The sequence below is a fragment of the Notechis scutatus genome, chromosome 1, assembly GCF_049901735.1.
Source record: "Notechis scutatus isolate UNSWTSFEM ecotype Mainland chromosome 1, rNotScu1.2, whole genome shotgun sequence".
NCBI lineage: Eukaryota > Metazoa > Chordata > Lepidosauria > Squamata > Elapidae > Notechis > Notechis scutatus.
Genome location: NC_142009.1, coordinates 152,583,414 through 152,604,970, shown reverse-complemented (window position 1 = coordinate 152,604,970; position 21,557 = coordinate 152,583,414). Strand labels below are relative to the sequence as shown.

Sequence of the window (21,557 nt, the reverse complement as noted above, 5' to 3'; positions counted from 1 at the left end):
TTATTTTCAGAGCTTTTAATAGTGGTTTTAAGAGGTATGGACAGTTTTTTTATTCTATTTAACTTATGAATAAAATATTATTACAGGTTATTAGACTACAGGTTATTAGTAGCTATTAGACTAATAATCTTTTGCCTAATATTTTAAATTCATTTTTTTGCTCACATTTTTTGCAAATGGGGTCCAGAAGCACCAGAATTTGCTATGGAAAGTTTAAAATAGAGGTTTTATTTACTTAAATAGTTTATTCTGTTTACCTTTGCTTGTCCCTTGTTATATTACTACATCAAAGAAAATATAGTTTGATTAGCAGTCTTAGTATTACAAAATAAACTTTTCATTTTCTTGATTTAAAATAGACCGCTTTACAACAGAAGTTGTACTCAGATTGATGCAGACTAATGAAAATCTCTTAAACTCAGCAGGATCTTCTTACAAGCAAAGTAACTCTGGGATATTATGTAAGAATTGAGTCAAAAGCATCATAAAAATTTATAGACACACATTCTGGGCCATTTTATGAAAGACTCATCAGGGAAACCTTATTAAAGTAAAAATGTTTATTAGATCCATTCACAACAACACAGGAATTCTGATCTGGGTCTCCTTCTTACCTTTGTACAAGGCTAGTAGAGAAACATTGGCTACTTTGACAACTTTGAAGTGAACTCCAGGAATGTCTCCAACAGCATGACCCTTCCGACCGAAGCCAGCAACCAGGACTTCATCTTTCTCCTCAATAAAATTCAAACAGCAATCATTGGGAACAAAAGCTGTAATCTTCTTGCCATTCTTCTTCTTCTTTTTTTTTTAAAAGTTTTATTAATTTTCAAAACACACAAGTCATCATTATCCATTACATATTTAAACCTTTTTCCATTATAAATTTAACAAGTCAGATGAACTATAATTCTGTTTTAAACCATTTCCATATAAACATACAAAAACCTCTTATCCATTTTCTCTTTATTTCTCTTTACTCTTATTCCATTTTATTATAATTATTTCGTCTATTTCTTTCTGACTTAGTTACCATTATTCTCATTCTATATTTCTGCAAGGTTTCATTAATTCTCCCCCCCAAAAAAAACATATACACAACACACAAAACATAAAAAAAAATCTTTTTGGAAAGTAACTTGGACCCAGGTATCTCTTTCTTCATGGACTTCAACTGTATTCATGCTCATATTACATATCATTACTTATTTTATTTACCATTCTAAGTCTTCTATATTAACTTCTCCCCATATTTCACTCTTTTTAATTCTATCTTAATTAATCTTAATTTGAGTCATTATATTTGTATCTTTTGTCCATTCTTTATTGTACCTTTGTCTCATTCCTTATAAAAAAAAAGAAATTTCTCCTGAAATCACTAATCAGAGTATGATGCCTTTCTATCTCCCCACTAAATTAATCAAGTTAATCTTTAAAATAACACCCAATACCCAATCCGATTTTGCTTGGTACATTCTAACTGAATAATACATCCAGAATAATTAAATACATAGTTAAACAATAAATCTAAATATTAAAAACAAATACTATAATAAAAATTTTATAATAACATCAATACCATAATCTTATTAAACTCTTTAATTAAAGCTCAATATTCTAAATCTCCCCTCATATTATTTAATTTTAAAACCAATCATTATTAACATTTCAACATTTTAATCTCTTATCAACTCTTAAGCCATTTAAGTTTTCTATTTCTAATACAATACTACAATATCATCTTATGTACCTTGCAAAATCTCTTTGCAGAAATTATACTTATCCTTTATCCCTAAAAAAGATTCCTTTTTTCCCATTTAATTTCAAAACTTTGTAGCTTTTCTCCACCTTTTCCCTTTCTTTCTTCTCCCAACAAACCTTTCTACCCCCCCTTCTTCTAGCCTCTGCCTTACTGGCTTCCCTTCTCTGTCGTATTCCTCTTCCCTTTTGTTTACCATCCTTATATTGATTTTGCACCTTGTTTTTCCCTTTCTTAAATGTTTTTTTAAATCTTAAGTCCTTTATTTCTCTTCTCTTCCCTCTTCCTTCCCTCTTGGTCGAGTTCTGATATTTATTAAAGATGGCTTCCTCTCCTTCTTCTTCTTCTGCTGTCTTCATCTGTTGCAATGTTTGTTGATAGTTAATGAGCGCCATTTCCAAAAAAAGGCAGGCTTCTTTCAAACCAGCTTTACCATTTTTTTTTTTGCTTGCTCATAGTCCCTTCTCAGTTCCTCAATAGAAGGAGCCATTATAAATCTTTTCTTTTCTTTTCTCTTACAACAACCAAAATGTTCCAAAGGAAAAATAAAACAATCCCAAAGTTATCAATCAGTCCAAACCAAGACAGAGTTCACTCTCTCCTCCTAGGGTAGTATCAATCAGAAAAAAAGAAAGTCCAAATCTATTTCTTAAAATCTTATTGCAATATATTTTAGTCTTTCAATCCTTAAGGCATCTCCTCCAACAAAGTCTTAGCATACAAATATATTTTTTTTTAGTCCTCTCTTTTCCCACTCATCGCTTAGAGCCAGTTTTCACCTAAAAAAAAATAGGTTTCTTAATATTCACTTTTTATTCCGTAGAAAAAGAGGTTAAGCTATCCTTTCAGCACCATCAAACTGCCGCTTTTTTCCTCTTCTCGAAGGTATCATTCAGAAAGTCATACTTTTCAGGAATTTTGTTATATATGTCTTAGAGTCCTAGGAACCAAGAAAAACTTTCTCCTTTCAAGCACTTTCTCCACTTCCTCCTGCGCATTCTTACCCGGCTGCCAGCTTCTTTGTGGCGGCCATTACGGACCGCCGCTGCACCGTCCTGGGAAAAGGGGGTTCTGCCGGCCGGGGAGGGGGTCTGCAACACCCCCAAACCCCTCTCCGTATCCCCCTACCTTCAGCTGCCCCTGCAGGGCAGCCTAGCTCCGTACCCGTCCGGATCGGAGCCCCAAAAACGGCTAGCGCGGCAGGGATCGCGCAGCTTCGCAAATCCCTGCCGCTCGCGAAGCCGACAAACCGGAAGTCGATCTTCTTGCCATTCTTGATAAGCTGAACTCAAACACACTTCCTAATGGCAGAATCTCTATGGTTCTATATAGGCATTTGAAGAATCCTTTAATTTCTCATAAAATATTTCTGAGTAATATATAATATGGTACATAGCAATAGCACTTAGACTTATATACCACTCTCTAAGCAGTTTACAGAGTCAGCATATTGACCCCAACAATCTGGGTCCTCATTTTAACGACCTCGGAAGGATGGAAGGCTCAGTCAATCTTGAGCCAATGAGACTTGAACTGCTAAATTGCAGGCAGCCAGCAGTCATAGAAGTAGTCTGCAGTACTGCACTCTAATCACTGCACCACTGCATTGATAGGTGGAAAAGATGCAGTACATTTAAAAAAAATGTTTCTCAGCTAGGAAATTATATGCAAAATCAGAAATTAATAACAAAAATGCAGTTCTTAAACCTAATAGAAAAACTATCAATGTGATGTGACTGGAATAAAAGTCAAAGTATGGTGTATTTGCAATTTCTAGAAATCTCATTCAGCTCAAGTCATTTTGAAATGTTCAATATGGCTGCACCCGATGGTTTGCTGAGTTACTATATGTAGTATTTTCAGCAGAAAGAAAAATGAAGCCCCAATTTTTTAAATAAATGAATGTGTGTGTCTGAACATGTGGAAAGTAAAATCTGCCTGTTCCAATAGACAGTTTTATTTTACACAGTGAAATATCAAAGGCTGTTTCTGCCAAAGAAAGTTATGTGATAGGAACTATATTTGTAATATGAAGGAATAAAAAAGACATCTTAAAATACAGTGAATCTCATCACATCTCATATTAATTACTGAATGGAAATCTAGCTGTGTGTTAATGCCAGAAAATGGGATTTAGTTCAATTTTTCTCAGTGGAGAACATTACGCTAAGATAAAGGAATAAAAATTCAGCCTAAAACCTCTAAGTATTTCAAACTATTATTGAGACTATTAACATTAACTGATCAACTGCCATTTATCAAAAAAGATAAAATGATATCGTGTAATGAAATAAATTAGGATGGAATTTTCTGGTTTATCTATAAAGCGTGTCTGTATATCAGGCTCATATTCACTGCCTAATTAACTCAAATATCTATTTTCAACATTTCTAATGAGGCAACTCTACAACATTCCTTTCAAACAGATGTCTCCTCATGGAATAATTTGTCTTAAATTCCAAAATATCTAGGGTGCAGAATGAATAAGGATTAACTAGGCAGAAAGGAAAGATGGGAGCTAAAACTGTTGTTTATGTGATAGAATTAGCACATACAATTTCATTGTGTAAATGTGTTTTAAAATGGCTGCCAGTAATTCAAAGTTGGGTCAGAACTGACTGTATCCATTTAGAGCAGGGATTTTCACACTTTTTCATTTTACAGAACCTGTTTGCTAAAACAAAAATCCCCAGGACCATTATTTAAGAAAGGTGAGGGTTCTGAAAGTTAGCTAATAAGCCTTCCTCTTTCAACTATATCTTAGTGGCTAAAAGAAAAAAAGTCTCTGCAAGGGACTGATGGAGACAAAACCCTTTCTACAAAGGACTAAATTCTTGTCCCTTGTGGAGAAATTATTTTTAAGAGTTCCTTTTAAAAACTCTTAGTTTTCTCTCTCTTAGTTTCTTGAAGAGAATTCCCCTCCCCCTAATTCCATGGAATCCATCCAAAATCTTGTGGATCCCCAGGTTTTATGGGACCCAATGTGAAAACCCCCATATTAGAAGACCATGTCATAAGACCTGGAAACATACAGCTATTATACTTTTGGAAAGGTGCCCTGAACTTAGGTATGGTGAGAATTAACTTTATTGTCAGATCAATTAATTAATTTGGCAGTTTTAATATCTTTTGCAGGAGGGCATTGTCCAATTCACCAGCTTTATGCTGAGAGTGTCAGTTTTGGGAAAGTTTTATCTGAAAGAATAGGAGCAATATCACTCACAGATAAATGGGTCATAGATTGTCTATCAATTCTTCCTTGCTTGGTTAGTTTTATATAATTAAGCAAAAGTATTCCAAGACAAAAGAAATATATACTTGACTCTTAATATTCCTACAGATAACATTGCTATCTATCAGCTGTTAATTGCAGTGTTAATCTTCATTGTATCGTGGGAGCTAAAATGCTTTTGCAGTGAAGCCTGGAACTTGACTTTGGTGTCCAGTGAAGCCTGGAGCTTGACCTAATATAGAACATAAATTTTAATTTTCCCTCCCATCTTCTGCTCCACAACAGTCATCATTTATTAAGGAGTGTTGCCTTTCAGTTGCACTTTTTGTTTGAGTCCTTTTAGAGGAAAGTGTGATTTCTTTTATTAAGAGGTAATTACTCTTAGCACATAATCTGAGCACATTTTCTCTTTCCCAAGATAAGAGCAAATCTGGTTTTGTAATATTGATTTCTCTGATAGCAGCTGAATTTCCTGATGCTTACAACCATGACTCCCTGTACTCTCTTTCCTCCTGTGCTTTTCCATGAATTTCTATAGCACAGAAACAAGTGACCAACAGAATTGCTGTGATCAATTTCCATATTCGGTAATAGTTCTACTGGAACAAATCACAACTACCAATTTGTTATTGGATAGGGTGATCTGTCAAGATGCCTTCAGCTAACGGCTGTACTTTTTTTAAAAAAAAGAAATCTGCTCATTGCTAGATTGGCAGAGTTTTGGGAATAAGGGAGCTGAAGCAACCTATAGTATGCTCACAGTGTCCTCAAACTACAAATCCTTTAATCTTTTTCCTTAATTTTCCTTTTTCTACTTTTGAGCAGGATTTCTTGGTTTTGTCTCATTTTGGCTGTGTTAGCAGAAAAATGTAGGTTTATGTTTGCTGTCTTGAATGTGTGTATGTGAGAGAAAAAGAGAGGGGGAGATTTTAACAGGAATAATCCTTGAAATTAACTTTTCTGATACCTGTATTTATTTGTCCATCTAATCACAATTTCCATACTTATGATGATGGACTTCTTAAAGCTGTCACAAAGAACCCCACATTTTGTCTCTTCAGCCCTTTTTGTCTTCATAATATTTTTCACAACTTTATTTAAGTGAAATAGATGCTCCATTAAAATGTTTCTTCAGTTTTGGGAAAAACTAGAAATAGCATAGTGCCAAGTCTGAACTCTATATCAGGAGTGTCAAACTAAAGGCCCAGAGCCGGATTAGGCCCACTGGGTGCTTAGACCTGGCCTGTGGGGCTGCTCTGGAAACAGTGAAGGACTGCCTTGTGGTACCCCTGCCAGTGAAAACTGAGCTCAGGGGGGCTGTACATGCCTCTGCCGAGCTCTGTTTTCACTTGTAGAGGGTTGCAGGAGGTTGTTGCAGCTGAAAACAGAGCTTGGGGGCCTGTTTTCACTGACAGAGTGTTCGGGACACCACAGGCGACCCCGACATGAGTGATGTTGAGCTGGCCATGCCCACCCTGACCACGCCCACCCCTTCCCCTGAGGTCAAACACAACCCTGATGCGGCTCTTAATGAAATTGAGTTTGACACCCCTGCTCTATAGTAAAACAGTGAGATCCAGCTTTTTAATTGCCTCTTGGATTGACTTATATTCTGTAAACTAACATTTTCTTTGTGACTTCTAGTGATGAAGTAAAGTTTCCCCTACTGTCATGATTCCTCATCTTCATTGTAGCATGACAATAATTGCTAGCAAATAACTGGCTTTTGAAGATTTTATCTCTATCTCTACTGTCAACATACAAAGAATCCATCTTGCGCAAAGTTTCTGATGTTGAGACCATCAATAACGTGGCCCACACATTTCTGTGAACTGCCAAATTTGATGACAATTTCTCTGAGCTATAATACACTGTCTTTAATCAGTTAATATTTCTCATATGAAACTCATCGATTGCTGTCAGAGATCATATGCTTGGCTTTTAATCACAAAAGTCAGCTCTTCCCAATTTAATATCTTCTCTTTTTTTTTGGTCCAGCAACACACAGTATATAGGTCAACACATCATCACTATAAACAAGCTGCATTTATCTATGAGTCAATTGTAGGGACTTATTCAGCAGTCAATCATAGTATATTGGTTAAAGGGTTCACTGCTGGCTTCCATTTGATTATAATAGCAGTACAGCCTTTTCTTACAACAATGTCCACCCGCCACCTGTTGGTGGCTTATAATGTTGGAAGCATTACTTTTCAGTCAACACTTGTAAGTTCTATGACATACTTTTCTTTGTTGCAACTATTTTTCAATATAGCCATTAGACAAAGAAATAAATTTAAATATAAAAGACAGCCAAAATTGAAAGGCACAGCCACAAGAAATAAAGTTTTAGAGCTGCAGTTCTTCCCCACTTTCTTCTCCAAATAAAAAAATAAAGAGGAAATGTTTATTCCTTCCTTCCAAGTGACTTACAAATATTAAAAAACATTCTTAACAGGAAAGGGAACCAAAAATGGCTATTTTCGAAGGATAAGGATTTGTCAGCTATGATTCACCAGATCCATATATGAAGAGTTCAATTAGCTGTTTTATTACACAAGCCGACACACAGGAATCTTCTCAGATTGATGGTTTGCACCTGGATAAGACTAGATATGGTTCAAAGGCGTTGAAGGTTGGACTTAACATTCTTGTGCCCATATAGGGATTCCAGATTATTTCTCTGTTTGACTCCTCTACCTGGCTTGGCCAGTCTTTGTTCAACAGGATAATCGGAGTAAGAGATGGAGTGCAATGCTATTTTGAGCTCTTAAGACTTGCCATAGTTTATTTGACGCTGTTGTTAAAGATAAAAGTTTTTCTCTGCTTTCAAGATTCTGTTTAGAATTACAATCTTTTCTTCCTTTTGAATATATATATCAGATATTGGGATCTGAGTGAAAGCAGGTTTATCATGCTGCTTGTTTTGAGCATCTGATGCTTTCTCTTAAACATCAATGCATCAAGGAATACAAAACAAGAACTTGGCTGTTGAAAATACTCTGGCTTCGAATTTTTCATTGTATCTCTTAACTACAGGTAGTCCTTGACTAATGGCTGGTTGCTTAGCAACCCCTCATTATCACAGACCTCTGTGATGGTATTTACAATTCAGTTCCTAAGTTCTGATGCCCTCCCTCCAGATCACATAACTGCATGTCAGGTGTTCAGCAACCAGCCCATATTTATAACTGCTTGCAGTTGTGTGACTACTTTTTACAACAGTTTTGTCAAAAACTGGCAATTACTTCCAGTTTTTGGCAAAAGAAACCCATAGTGAACCGAGTGTGATCTTATTTATATCTGTCATGACTTACAACCATGATGGGCAGGCTCCACTGAATTGTTAGCCGTGGACTACCTGTAGATGCTCTGAGGTCCTGACTGAGAAAGTGCTTTTTCTCAGCTGTTTGTTTAGCCAAATGTATGTTGGCCCATTCCACATTATAAAGAATGACTTGCAGGGAATTTTTTTCCATGAAAAAAATAGCAATGGAATTTTTGATAATATCTTGAAAGCCACACAATTATTCCCTAGTAGCACTGTGAGAATGTTTCAGAAAGCATATCAATATAGTTAAATATAGTAAATATTCAACTTAGATGACAGTGATATTTATATCCTTCATTTTTTTTAACTTGTTGGTGATCATGTCTAGTTATATTGTCTACCTTTTAAGAAAAAGAGCCAGTTTGGTCTAGCAGTTAAGGCACCAGGCCTCAGAGAGTAAGAGACTCAGTTCAGGTCCTACCTCAGCCATGAAAGTCAACTGGGTGACTTTGGGCCAGTCACACTCTCTCAGCCCAGTCCACCTCACAGCGTTGTTGTTGTGGGGAAAATAGGAGGAGGAAGGTGTGTTGGATATGTTCATATGCTTGAGTTATTTGTAAAAATAATAAAGACAGGATATAAACAAACAAAAGTTCCAGAGACCGCAGGAAATCCAAATAATGTCTACTCTGTAAATTCATAAATTAAAGAGTAGAAGAAATATGGATATGCAAGGAAAAATAAACGAATGGAATGAAAAATGAACGCTTTACCTGAACAAAATGGTACAGAGTTTTCTGAGTAATGCCATTGATAAATGACTCTTTGGATGTTACTGGTTTACAACTCCCATCATCCCTCCCTATTTAATAAAGCCAATGATAAAGGATAATGGTAGGGGTTGTGTGACACATGTCCATGAAGATTGAAATGGTTGGTAAAATATGCACTGGAGTTTGTGCAATGCTGCTAGCTCCAAAGGAAGGAGGAGAGAAGTAAAAGGTATGAAGTCTCCTTCCATCAGCAATTCCTTGTGCCTTTAAAAAACATGCAGTATGTGAAGCCATGTAGCATAAACCAGCATTATGACTTCTTCCTCCTTCCATTAAGACATTGCCATTGACCCCAAATGCTTTTTTGGTGAGTGCAATGGATTTTCTATTTATGAAATAAGCAACCTCCAGTTCATCATTGTGCAAATTGTAACCTTCAGGGGTATTAATTGTCATATTTTAGAGGGATAAATATGCATCCATTTGAAATATTTATAGATTGCTTCAGAAAGTATTTCATTTGAAGTTCATGGAAGCAAAACATTTCAAAAAAATTAAATGCACCATTATTTTTCCAGCAACAGCTGGTCCACTTGCATTCCACAGTACCAAGTGCACAAATTACATTGTGTAAAATAAATTGTTGACCAGACAAAACAAGATTAGAACTGCAGTTAACTTTGGAGTGAGGTCAGCAGAATTATAACTACAGAGCAATGACCTTCAGCAGTCTACTGAAGTAGAACACATTTTCAAGATCAGTAGAAAAAGTGTAATAGGCAACAACCCTGAGGATTATTTAAACGGGTTGAACACTTAAAAGACGAGCTCTTGCCATATGATGAATACAATGTTATGTTGTTGTACCTCACACATAATAAAGTGAATGTTTTCACATACCTTCTGATAATAAGATTGATCTGTTATAGGCTTTAAAACTGACATTTACAGTATATCCACAGATATATGGTTACATAAGTGGATCTTATTTTCACATTATTTGTCTTTTGTAATTAAAAAAAATTGTAGGATTTATTATATGTTCCACCAAGTGGAGCCAGAAACAAACTTGGGGTAGATTCAAGTGCCACTAATTTCATCTGGAAACAAAGGGAGAATATTAGGTATCATTGTTTAATTTACAAATGGACATCTTATACAAATGGACATGACATGTACAGCATCAAAGCTTTATATAACAGTATAAAATCACAAAAAAATCTGAAAAGCCCAGGTAAGGAGATGAGTTTGAGTCTGTCCTAAACTATGACAGATATATATATAATATATAATAAAGTTAATACATTATATATAATAACGTTAATACATTATATTCTGCTAAAGTTCTGGTCATGTTTTGACATATTTAGTAATGTTATTTTACTAAAGTCTCACAATGGATTCCTTATTTTAGATCTCTTTAGTGCTGGCACTTAAAATGATGAATTATCAAGGCTGCCCTTGAGTGGGATTGAAAGAATTCTCTCTCAATTACAAATATTGTTTGAAACTCTTTAACTCCCTTGTTCTATGACTGCCACTGGACCAACTACAACCCATCTATCAATGCATTTTTGTTATTGGCACATTGAAAAGTAATCCTGCATTTATTAACACATCTTAGTTGAAGCAAGGGAAAGGAGGCTAGAAAAGCTTATACAACTTGTGGACTTGGAAATTAGCTTTCCAGAATCTGCAGATCTCAAGGATGAAGAAGAGAAAGGGGCTGTGGGTGGTTTTTTTTTGCAAACTGAACAAAAGAAAGGCAATTAGTTTTGAATTTTGGATCAAACATGGCAAATGTATGCCAGCCCCATTCCTTTAATATCAGTGGGAACCTTTTATAAAAAGCCAAATTGAAGGTAGGATAGAAAACCATCACCCACCTTTTTTTCAATCTTAGCTTTCCAATTATTATAGAATCTTCTGTTCATTACTGCCATAATCAAATCTTAGGACTGGCCAGTGAATAAACAAGTTATCTGACTTTCAATAAAATCACAAAAAAGGTTTGTTTCAGTCAAGCAAGCTTTGCTTTGCTTAATTAGTCATTAGTCTTAATTTCATATGTAGCTATTTTTGAAACGGATCTGTTCAGAAATTATACGAACGCCATGGGGAAAACTGTTTAAAATGAAAACTCACTTACAAAGGATATGTAGATAACATTCCCATTAATAAAGTCACTGAAGATTTATATTAATAGAATAGAATCAGATACAAATATGTTCCAACTCCAGCTCACCAACATTTTGAGCCTATTCCTATAATGCTCTATATATTCTAATTGTGTTGTGTTGGGGGGGAGGAGGTTAGATAGTGAATTGTAAAAACATCCAAAAAGACAGAGTAAAGCAGAAAGACCTATTTGGCATACCAAGTCATAGGATCATACAGTGTATGTTGGAAGGGACTAATTCAACTTCTTCCCAATGCTTGAATCAATGTCTACAGCAGCAGTCTCCAACCTTTTTGGCACCAAGGATGTTTTTGTGGGAGACAATTTTTCCATTGACCAGGGAGGGGGGGATGGTTTGCACACTTGCCCATTGTTCACCTCCAGCTGTGCAGTCCAGTTCCTAACATGGTACCAGAGGTACCATGTGGCCCAGAGGTCGGGAACCCCTGTTATACAGCATCCTTAAGAGATGGCCTTCAGCCTTTGTTTAAACTCTTCCAACGAAGAGAATAGACCAACTCCTGATGCATAGTCAAAAACCTACTAGAAAATTTTCTCTGTTGTCAAAATGAAATTTACTTATTATAATGTTAGAGCCATTGTTTCTTGCTCTGTCCTATGGAATAACTGAATACATCTGTCCTATCATATGTGATAGTCTTTAACATGCTTGGAAACAGGTATCATTATTTGTTAATGTTCATAGTATCATATTATCACAAATTTATTATTTTCAGTGCATCATATGCTGCAAATTTATCAAAAAATCTTTAAAAGGTTTAAGCAGAAGATCTTCATATTTTAGGCATTGATGTTTCCTTAATATGTTGGTCAGCTTTATTTTAAAGTTCATAGTTAAACAGAGAGGTAGAAAAATATTTTTTCTGTTAGAAACATTCAGATACTTTGCCAAAACTTTGCTATTAAAAACCTTATAAAATACAATAAGTAAATATTATGCTTGGCAGAAAGCCATTTAGATTTAAAGATTTTGCGTCATTTGAACTATAAAGCTTTTATCTACTTTCATAAAAGAATTGTAACAGTAATCTCTGCTGTATTAGACCACTCTAACCAATCAATTTTTATTAATTTAAATAGAAATGGGAAGTCAATCTTGCAGATTTAAAAAATTACATTAGAGAAGATTGAATGCAGGAAGCTTAATAGGTATATCAGCCCTATGAACTAGACTAAGAAATCAATGTCATGTTAGTCAGTACTACTTTTATTGTAACAACCACAGTCACAGAATCTTGCAGGTCTGAGTCCACTTCCCACACCCCTCCCTATTTCTTTATATGATTTAGGCAGGGACTTGCCTGAGATGTTTTCTCAAGTTACTTTCATGATTCAAGCTCAGTCTTCACGCTTTTAACCTACAGTTGCCTTGTGTCCTCCTGTCCTTCAAGGCCATTCCCTCTTCCCTCTACATAGTACAATTGTCCGACAGAGATGGACAATTGCTGAGCGCTATTGTTAGATAATGTAATACTTTTTGTGTTCTATGAATTAAAATACATGTACAATTGGTATTTTCAAAACCATAGATTTGTCTTTCAAAATAATGGATATTCCTATTTTATTAAAACACTTTCAGGAGTCCTTGGCAGCTAAAGTCTCAAGTCAGATCCTGTTTCTGTGTTTGGAAGAAGTGTTTGTGACCACATGACCACAATTTACAAACACCCCTATTCCATAGATCCAAACATAATTTGGAAAGGAACACAAAACAAAGTTGGAACAGATGAGTTTTCTTATATGCATATTGCGATCCCATCCCATCTGTGCAATACCATGATTCACGAAGAAGTATATTGATTGTGAAATTACACCTTCCACATTCTTGAAACTTTATCATGGTAAATTCTTTTCAATGATGTTTTCCTCCCTTGAACAACGAATCTAACCATATCTTATATATGTTCATAAAAATTATAGTATTTTAGTTGGCCATAGCAATTCCAGAGATACAGTACCTCCCTAGGTACATGCAAAAATGCCATTTGATACCGGAGATTATTTCACTGCATTTGTGGACACCTTGGAGTGCTTCACATTGAAGATCTGGCCTCCAGCCACTTGCCATAGTGCATTCTGGAAGCTATAAAGGCTCAGAGAAATTCTTTGGAAACTGATTGGTGACTGAAGGGCAGGTTGCTGCACTAATGGAAAGAGGAAGAAATATAGGGATTGGATAGAAAAGATGATGGGTGACCCAGTCGGGGGGCAAGAAGAGGTGTTGGATGATCAAGATTGGGGGGAAAAAAACACCTCAGAAAAGCATGAAGCTCTAGGATATAATTGAAACTTAGTCTTTATCTCAGTTCCCAAGAAAGGAACTATTTCACTTGTGATCTGTGAAGACACTATTTAGTGGACTACTCATTTTCACTGCTGTGTTGTGCTTCAAACTATTCTCTTGATGCAAATGCTTCAAAACCCAGCTTAAATTTGGCATGCTCAATAACCTTCCTTAATGTGGTACACTCCAGAAAGCATAGATTATGCATCCAACCGGGGGATATGGGAGCTATAGTATCACACATCTGAAAGGCTAGAGATAGAAAGGGCATCATTTCACAAATCCTAGCAGGGGTTTTCTATTTCTAGCTCCAATAGGCTGTATAATTTTGCAATATGAGAAACAGCTGAACTGTAGCTAATGAAGTCCCACCAATAGAGTTTACATCTATTAATAGGATTTAGTTAGCTCTTTCTCCCTAATGGTGCAATTGGGAGCAATTGGTTAAGGCTGCTTTTTATAATTTGATGATACTGTAAAGACTGCTGCAGTTAGAGATATTGATTATTATTATTTTTTGCAACATATGGCAACTGCCATTACTGGTAGTAGCAAATCTTGTTTTCGTTGGTCTTCCAGAATCTTTATAAATGCATTTATTGCCTCCAAGTTTAAAGATGTGCATTGGATGTTAGGTTGACTCAAGGGAACAGGTGGGTAAATTATTATACAAATCTGAAATATACCAAGCAGACAGAGAATCACAGAGATGGAAGGAGATAGTTAATTCACAAACTTTAATTCCACTCAACCCAAGCCTCCCTTAACGCTATCCAGCTCAGCTTAAGCTCTTACCTCTCTTGATGGTTGGTTTCACAGTCAAACTGCTCTTAGAATTAGAAACACTTTTCTCCTAATGTTAAATTGGAGTATGCCTTCCCTGTAATTTAAGAGCACAGTTTTATAGCCTTACACTCTGGGATGAAAGAAGAAGGTCATGGGTGCTATGTAAATTAGACCACAGCTAGTTCTGTTGATCATTTATGAACACTGCTTTGTATACACTGATCTTCCAGTACTAATGGGGTAAAGCAATAATTTAGTGCAATTTGTGAATAAAGTTTCTCTAATTCATGTTTTTTTTTCCAATCTCTTGATTCTCCTGCTCAGCTTTTTGTAGCTTCCTGTCCACTTCAATAATGTGAGGATCTTGAAAGCATTGCATAATTTTGTGCATACTGGATTGGGTCTTAGTAAAAGTTTTCTCTATCTGAATGTAGTTTTGGGAACAATCCTCCGGATAACATCATGTTTGATCGCTTCTAATAAGTACAGGGAAAAGGCTTTTTTGTGGGGTTTGAAGCACTGTCAGATGGTGTGGGCTATGTGAAGGAACACCATAATTAAATTTTTGTGACCATCCCTTTTGTTCCTGTAACTTCTTTCTCAATCATTATTAAACATTAGTTGATAGACTTAGTGATAAAAAATAATAACAAAAAAATGAAACCATCCTTAATGGCTGAGAATGCAATTAATTTACTGAGTTGCGATCTTAACGCTTTTGTATAATTCCTTTCAAGCTTTGATGTCAGTAGAAATTTCAGTTCCTTGTCATTTGGGATTCCACTTATGTTCTATGCAAGTACATTTTGTGGATTCTACTCTTATATCGTGGAATTATGTTTGTAATACACTATTTTTCTTTTAGTTCATTTGGGAAAAACTTTGGAAGCAAAATTATTGCTTGTCCAAATATTTTTTTCAGTTTTTCCAGATATGCAGTAAGTTGCATCTGCTTAACTAGGGAGCCTCTTAAAATCATTCTCAGCAACAACTTTATTAAAAAACAGGATTTATTTCCCATTCTTTATTTTCTTTCAACTCTTCTGCTAATTAAGACTGACCTCTAACTAAAGACTACTATATGGCAGAAAAAATAGTTTAGTTTATGTGTGTAAAATACACACACACACACACACACACACACACACTGTGTTTTGTGTGTGTGTGTGTGTGTGTGTGTGTGTGTGTTTGCAGTTATTTCCTGCCATCTGGTGAAAATCCAGAGTTTTGCACCCCATATTTAATTACTCTAATTAAATTATTATTACAGACCCTAAGCCTGAAAAATACTGTACAGATGCACACAAAGGTATAGAATTGTTTTTAGATATAACTTTGAGTACCGATTGGTTACTTGGAGTGTAATAGAAAGTATTATGCAGGACAAATATATGATTACAGTGTAACCTTGTAAAGCTGTCTCAGTATGTGACTTTGCATGAACATGTTTTAACTTAAGGGGAAATACCAGAATACCAATTTAAGCATATTAAAATGGGATAGTTAAATAGATATCAAACCCCGATCCTTGTCATTCTTCCTATAAGGTTAAACGATTAAACAGATTTACAGAAACACAGCTGTGCCTTTATGCATATGTATGAGATATAACAGATAAAAGTGAGCATGGATTATAAAGAATTATTGTATTAATTTACCAAGTAAATATGTTTATGTACTGTATCCTGATATTTCTGAAAAGGATTATGCCTGTGTTGGAAAGAAAAATGTTCATGCCAACATAGTCCATGGGAATACTACCATCAATATCAGCAGCTCTGGCTTTTGAGCCCTTCTGCTACCCTTCTGGAATGCTTAGTGCTACACATATTTGTTAACATGGCAGAAAGGGTTTAGAAAAGTGAGAATTTTTTTTTTGTGCTGAATTTCCAGACTTAGTATGCCCAAAGATAACAGAAGATTCTGGGCTCTGAGTCTGGCTGCATCTTACATTCAAAGTCATTACATTCAAAGCATGAAGATCTCACCAACAGGCAGAAAAATGGGGATGACAGAATTAGACCATACAAGTATACAGAGCCAGGACTTTTTAACCACTAGAGATAGTTGTGGGGATGATGCTTTTCCCAAGTGCAGCAGTGATGACACAACTCTTAAGAGATCAGAGAAAGAAGACTTCTCCCAGTCAGTAAGGCTTCTGGAATTCAACTTTGCTGTCTTATGTGGAACTTGAAAATGGCTCAGCTAAGATCACAAATGAACATAGTTCTACAATATCACAGGGTAAGATGTCAACTCACATGATAGATCAGGTTCCAGTGCTTAGATTTTGATCCTACACAATCAGCCCAGTATTATGCATTCTATAGCAACATTGAAAGACTTACATGTGACATGTTGAGAATTAGGCAAAGATTCGCTTCAAATCAAGTTGAACTTTTTAAACATTACTACTAGCTTGGGCTAGTAGTTCTGAGCTGCAAAACCCCAAGCAATCATGAAATGGCTACAAAGAAGTTGTCTGTATCTTGTTTGTGCCATGTAATAGTCATTGTGGTGGTGTTGTAGCCCCTAACTTCCCCTCCCCTCCCCTCATATGGAGAGTTTTTTGGTGAATTCATCAGTTCCTTCTTGAAGAAATTTAATGAAGCATACAAAGCTGCATTACTTATAGTGCTACTGGGATTATCACTTGTATGTTTTAATGAACCTCTGTTCAGCCACTGATAATTCTTTGTGAAAAGCCAACTCATTATGAATTTGGGAAAGCTATGATGGACCATTTGATGGTTCTCCATGGACCACAACTTGGGCTAGGTACCAGAAGATACAGGAGAACATGTGAAGAAAATGTATTATAAATTTTTCACTGACCTATCTCAAGAAATTCTTAAAGCAAAGGTGTGTGTGTGTGTGTGTGTGTGTGAGTATGAGTGTGTTTGCAATGCACATGTGTAGAAAGTTTGCTTCCAAAGAAAACCCATTGGATGAATTCAAAATCACCAGCAGTTGTATACTTAAAAATAAAATAGAAAATACAAGCAAGTTTTGGGATTGGACTCTTGGGAAGGAAAGAATACTTTAAGGAGGCCTCTGGCTAGGTGACTGGGTTTAAGCAAGCCAATTGAGCAATATAATGACTACACGCTTGGAATGGAAAAGTTAGCTGAAGGGTCATTGAATAGCACGCATCCTAAGAGATCCATAGCTGCTACTTCAGGGGTGGGATTCTACCGGTTCTGTCCACCTCTGTAGAACCGGTAGCTCTGATGAGCAGCAGACATAGAACTGGTTCTATGTCTGCTGATGTTTTTGCCCACCCGCCCACCTGGGCTCTTACCTGATCTTTATTTCCTGATTTTTCAACTTCAGCTGCCGAACGAGGCACAGCTGCAGTTAAAAAAGCAGGAAAAGAGGGCTGTTTCAAAGGCTGCTTCTCTGAATGCAGACTGCTGATGACGATTTACAGGCGCACGGCTCGCAGCGGGCAGGGAAGCTCGTAAATCCTGAACCGGTAGTTAACCCTGTCGTATCCCACCCCTGTGCTACTTGCTTCTCTCTGAATGTTAACACTTCATAAACTGACTTGCTTTCCTTTCCAAGCTTTCATTTGATTAATGTAAAGACCGATGAGTCCAGTAGGCACTTGCTTCTATCCATAGTTCCATGGAAGACACTCCCTATATACAGACAGTAGGCATAATTGAGCTTTTTTTCAATATACACTGATATTAGCAGGAGAAAGACTGTATTGCCAAACATCTGCAAAAACACAGATATCTGAAAAAGAAGTACTTGATGTTTATTTTTTATAGTATCACTGTAGATTGGAATGGGAATTTATTCAGGTGATGTCCTCTTGTTTATCACTTGTATGATGCTTTACAGGAAGCATGGCTGCCTTATGTAAATGATTAACCACACTTCTGACCAGGATGGGACTTTGCATATAATTTGTTTCAGGCTATAAACAGAAATCAGGGCACTGTGTTCTTCTGCTTCTTTCTGTTGATTTTGCCATTCAGGTGGTAGATATACTGGCTACAAATTTACATGCTGGCTTAGTTGTTTGTCAACAGTAGGCTTGAGAAGAGAAATGGGTTCCCATAGTGTTTTTAATAGAGTTGTACTGTGGTTGTGTAAAAGATGAAGTGAGTTGTTTGGGGGCAAGAATTAATCAATGGAAATAGACTAGATTTTAGGGAAATGGACTGGATTTTAGAACAAGCTTTTCAGTGGAAGAAGATATTCAACATGGAAAGGAATATCTTAGGGAAGGCCTGGGCAACCTGGGTTACATACAAATTACAAGATCCCATGGACAATCTAGAATGTCTCCTTCTACCGTCCTTAACAGGCACACCTAACATTTTCAGCCAGTTGATTTTCTTTTCCCTCCTGTATTTAGAAAAATTGTAACGGACAAAAGGGTGCCTTCTGTTTGTGGAAACCTATTTACTGATGTATAAATCAAAATTGCAGACCACCCCACTCATAGCAAGTCTACATGGGTGGGACTAGAACTCACACTCTCTTAAATTTCTAGCCTGGTACCTTAATCACTACATCAAACTGGCTCTCATACTCTTTTATCCATGACCAAATAGGTTTTGATATTTCTGCTAATTCTGTCATCTTCACGATCCATTTCTCCATTCCAGATATTTTACTATTTCTCCATCTTTGTGCACATTATAATCTTGCTGCAATAAAACTATCATTTATGACCACTCAAGTGATGTAGTAACAGGGCAAAATGACTAAGTGAGGGCAAGAGGCTGAAAATAAAATTAATATAAACATATAAGCTAATAATAAATATAATATATAAAGTATAGAAGACAATATTCTTTCCTTTATTGTATGATAAAACTCTTCAGTGGAAGGAAATAAAGGCTGAGGTATCTCCAGAATGGTGTAGATGCATCTCGCCCAGTGGATCTTGCACTGAGCAAATAGTCTGTTTGACAATTTTCAATTATTTTTTTTTCTAGCTCTGTGATATATCTTCCAAACCAGGAGATGTAGTCAACTGAAAAAAAAATTCTGGCATAAAATAACACCCATACACTGTAACATTTCCTAATACATCCCTGAATAATCAGTGTTATAAAAACACTGTTTTTGCTCTGAAGACCTGACATTGTTGATATACAAAAATGGTATCTTGCCCAGCCAGGTCCTGTGAAAACAGGAATAGAGTAGGATGAGGTGGGAAATAGGATTTAACAATGGACTGCATGTGGAAGCTTAACTGTGGTGCCAAGTTTTTAATATTTATGATTTGAATAGATAGATGTATTATTTTGTTTCATACTGATAGTTGTTTTCATTATTGTTGGAAGACATCCAGAGTTCATTTAAAAATGGATGGCTATTTAAAATGCTTTAAATAAATATATAAATAAATGGTAGATATAACGAACATCACTCTGGCACAAAAGATGATCAGGACATTTCCAACTTCCAGTTTGAGCTTCTTCAGCAACAGACCAAAACCTCGTCTCTGTGAGGCTTCGATCTGTGCTCGCCGCTGGAGCGCCGCGAGCCAGCTGGTTTTGGGGCTAAGCCACCCCGTAGATGTGATGAAGAGGGAGGAGACTGCCTGCAGGGTTGAGGAGAGCCGCATCTCTCCTCCCCAGCTGGCCATTACTCCCTTTCCCAAAGGTGATTGTAGCGGTGGTCAGAAATGGCCACCACAAAGAAGAACTCGACCGGAAAAGAGTGTGCAGGAGGAAGATAAGAAGAGAAAGTTTTGGTTGACCAGGTCAAACAGCAAAAGCAACAAATAAGGTACCCTGGAATTGAAACTATTAAAAAAAAACAATAACATTGTTCCCTAAGAAGATTTTTAAGCTGTGAAGGAGAGAGAAAAGGGAAAAGATTTGGTTTTTTTTTCTCCTTTTCCTATACTGACAGCTAAGAGACTTAAGCAAGAAATTGGGAAAAAATCCACTTTGACATTAATAGGCATTTAATGCTGAAAATAAAAAGTCAAAGGGATAATAAAGACTTCTGGGTAATTAAAAGCTCTTGAAAACAGGAAAGGAGAGGAAAAGAATAAAAGGGCAGGATCTGGAAGGGAGGAGACTGCCTGGAATTAAAAAGAACTTACAGCAAAATCTCAAGACTTCCAAAAGATACATTCTAACTGAAATATCGCAAAAAACAAAACAAAAACAAAACAAAAAACAGGAAGAGAAAGTGGAAAAAGAAATAAGAAGATATAACTTGGGACTATTTGGATTATTTGATGATTTCTGGATTTTTGGTTATTGTATTTGAATGACTAAAATCAATCGGGTGGTTGTTTAAAACTGTTTAAAATGGCTCCACTTTTAGAAGAACTGAAAATGGAACTTAAAAAGTACAAAGAAGATGCACAAGAAGGGAGAGGTTCTTTTGGCTTCGTATTTCAGTTTTTAGAAATGGAGATTTGGAATTATGAGAAACAACAAGAAATGCCTGCAGAACAAGAAGATTGTGACAAAGAAGAAGCCATCTTTAATGAACAAGTAATCTTAGATGGCGGAAAAAAAGGAAAGCGGGGAAAGAGAATGGAAAGTTTAAGATTGGGGAAAACAACTCCACCCAAAAAATAGAGTTAAAAAAATAGAGTATAAAATCAGAAAGCAACAGAAGAGGGAAATGCAGAAGAGAGAATTAGAACTAGAGAGACAAGGGGGTAAAAAGGGGAGGGAGAAGATAAGAAGGAAGAAAGAAAGGAAAAGAAGTTATAAAGGACAGAAACAAAATATAGAGAAACAGGGCCTATTTAGAGATAATGGGTGAAAATTTAATGGAAAAAGGGATTCTGCAAAGGTACATAAGATAGTATTGTTATATTAGAAACAGAAATAATTTTAGAAAATATGAAACAATGTATGATTAAAATGTCTGATAAAATAGCTACCATAATTCAGTGGAATGCTTGTCAATAAATAAATGTAACAAAATGAATATCTAATGATTTTTAAAACATATGTGAAGAGAAATAAGGGAAAAATTAATTATGGAGATTATATGTGTTTTTAAGGAAGTATGATATTTAATTGGAAAGAAGTGTTAAAAATGTTAAGATTTTAATGATTATTAATGATAGAACTGAATTGGAATGGAATGAGGGTTTATAATTACATATATTTATAATCTTTTAAAAAAAAAATTAAAAAAGAATATAGTGTGTACCATAAGAATGTACCAAGCAGAATTCGATTGGAAGTTATGTATTATGTATTATATTGAAGGTCATAACCTTAAGGTATATATTGATGTTTAAATAAGAGTTGAA

At 35.8% G+C, this 21,557-nt stretch overlaps 1 long non-coding RNA gene across 1 annotated transcript; it reads left to right on the top strand.

The window, feature by feature from the left end:
- The first annotated feature begins 592 nt into the window (after nucleotides 1-592).
- Nucleotides 593-3,065, top strand: LOC148133047 (uncharacterized). The gene is made up of 2 exons (XR_015746276.1): nucleotides 593-775; nucleotides 3,016-3,065. It is a non-coding gene; the product is annotated as an uncharacterized LOC148133047 (long non-coding RNA).
- Nucleotides 3,066-21,557: the final 18,492 nt, after the last annotated feature.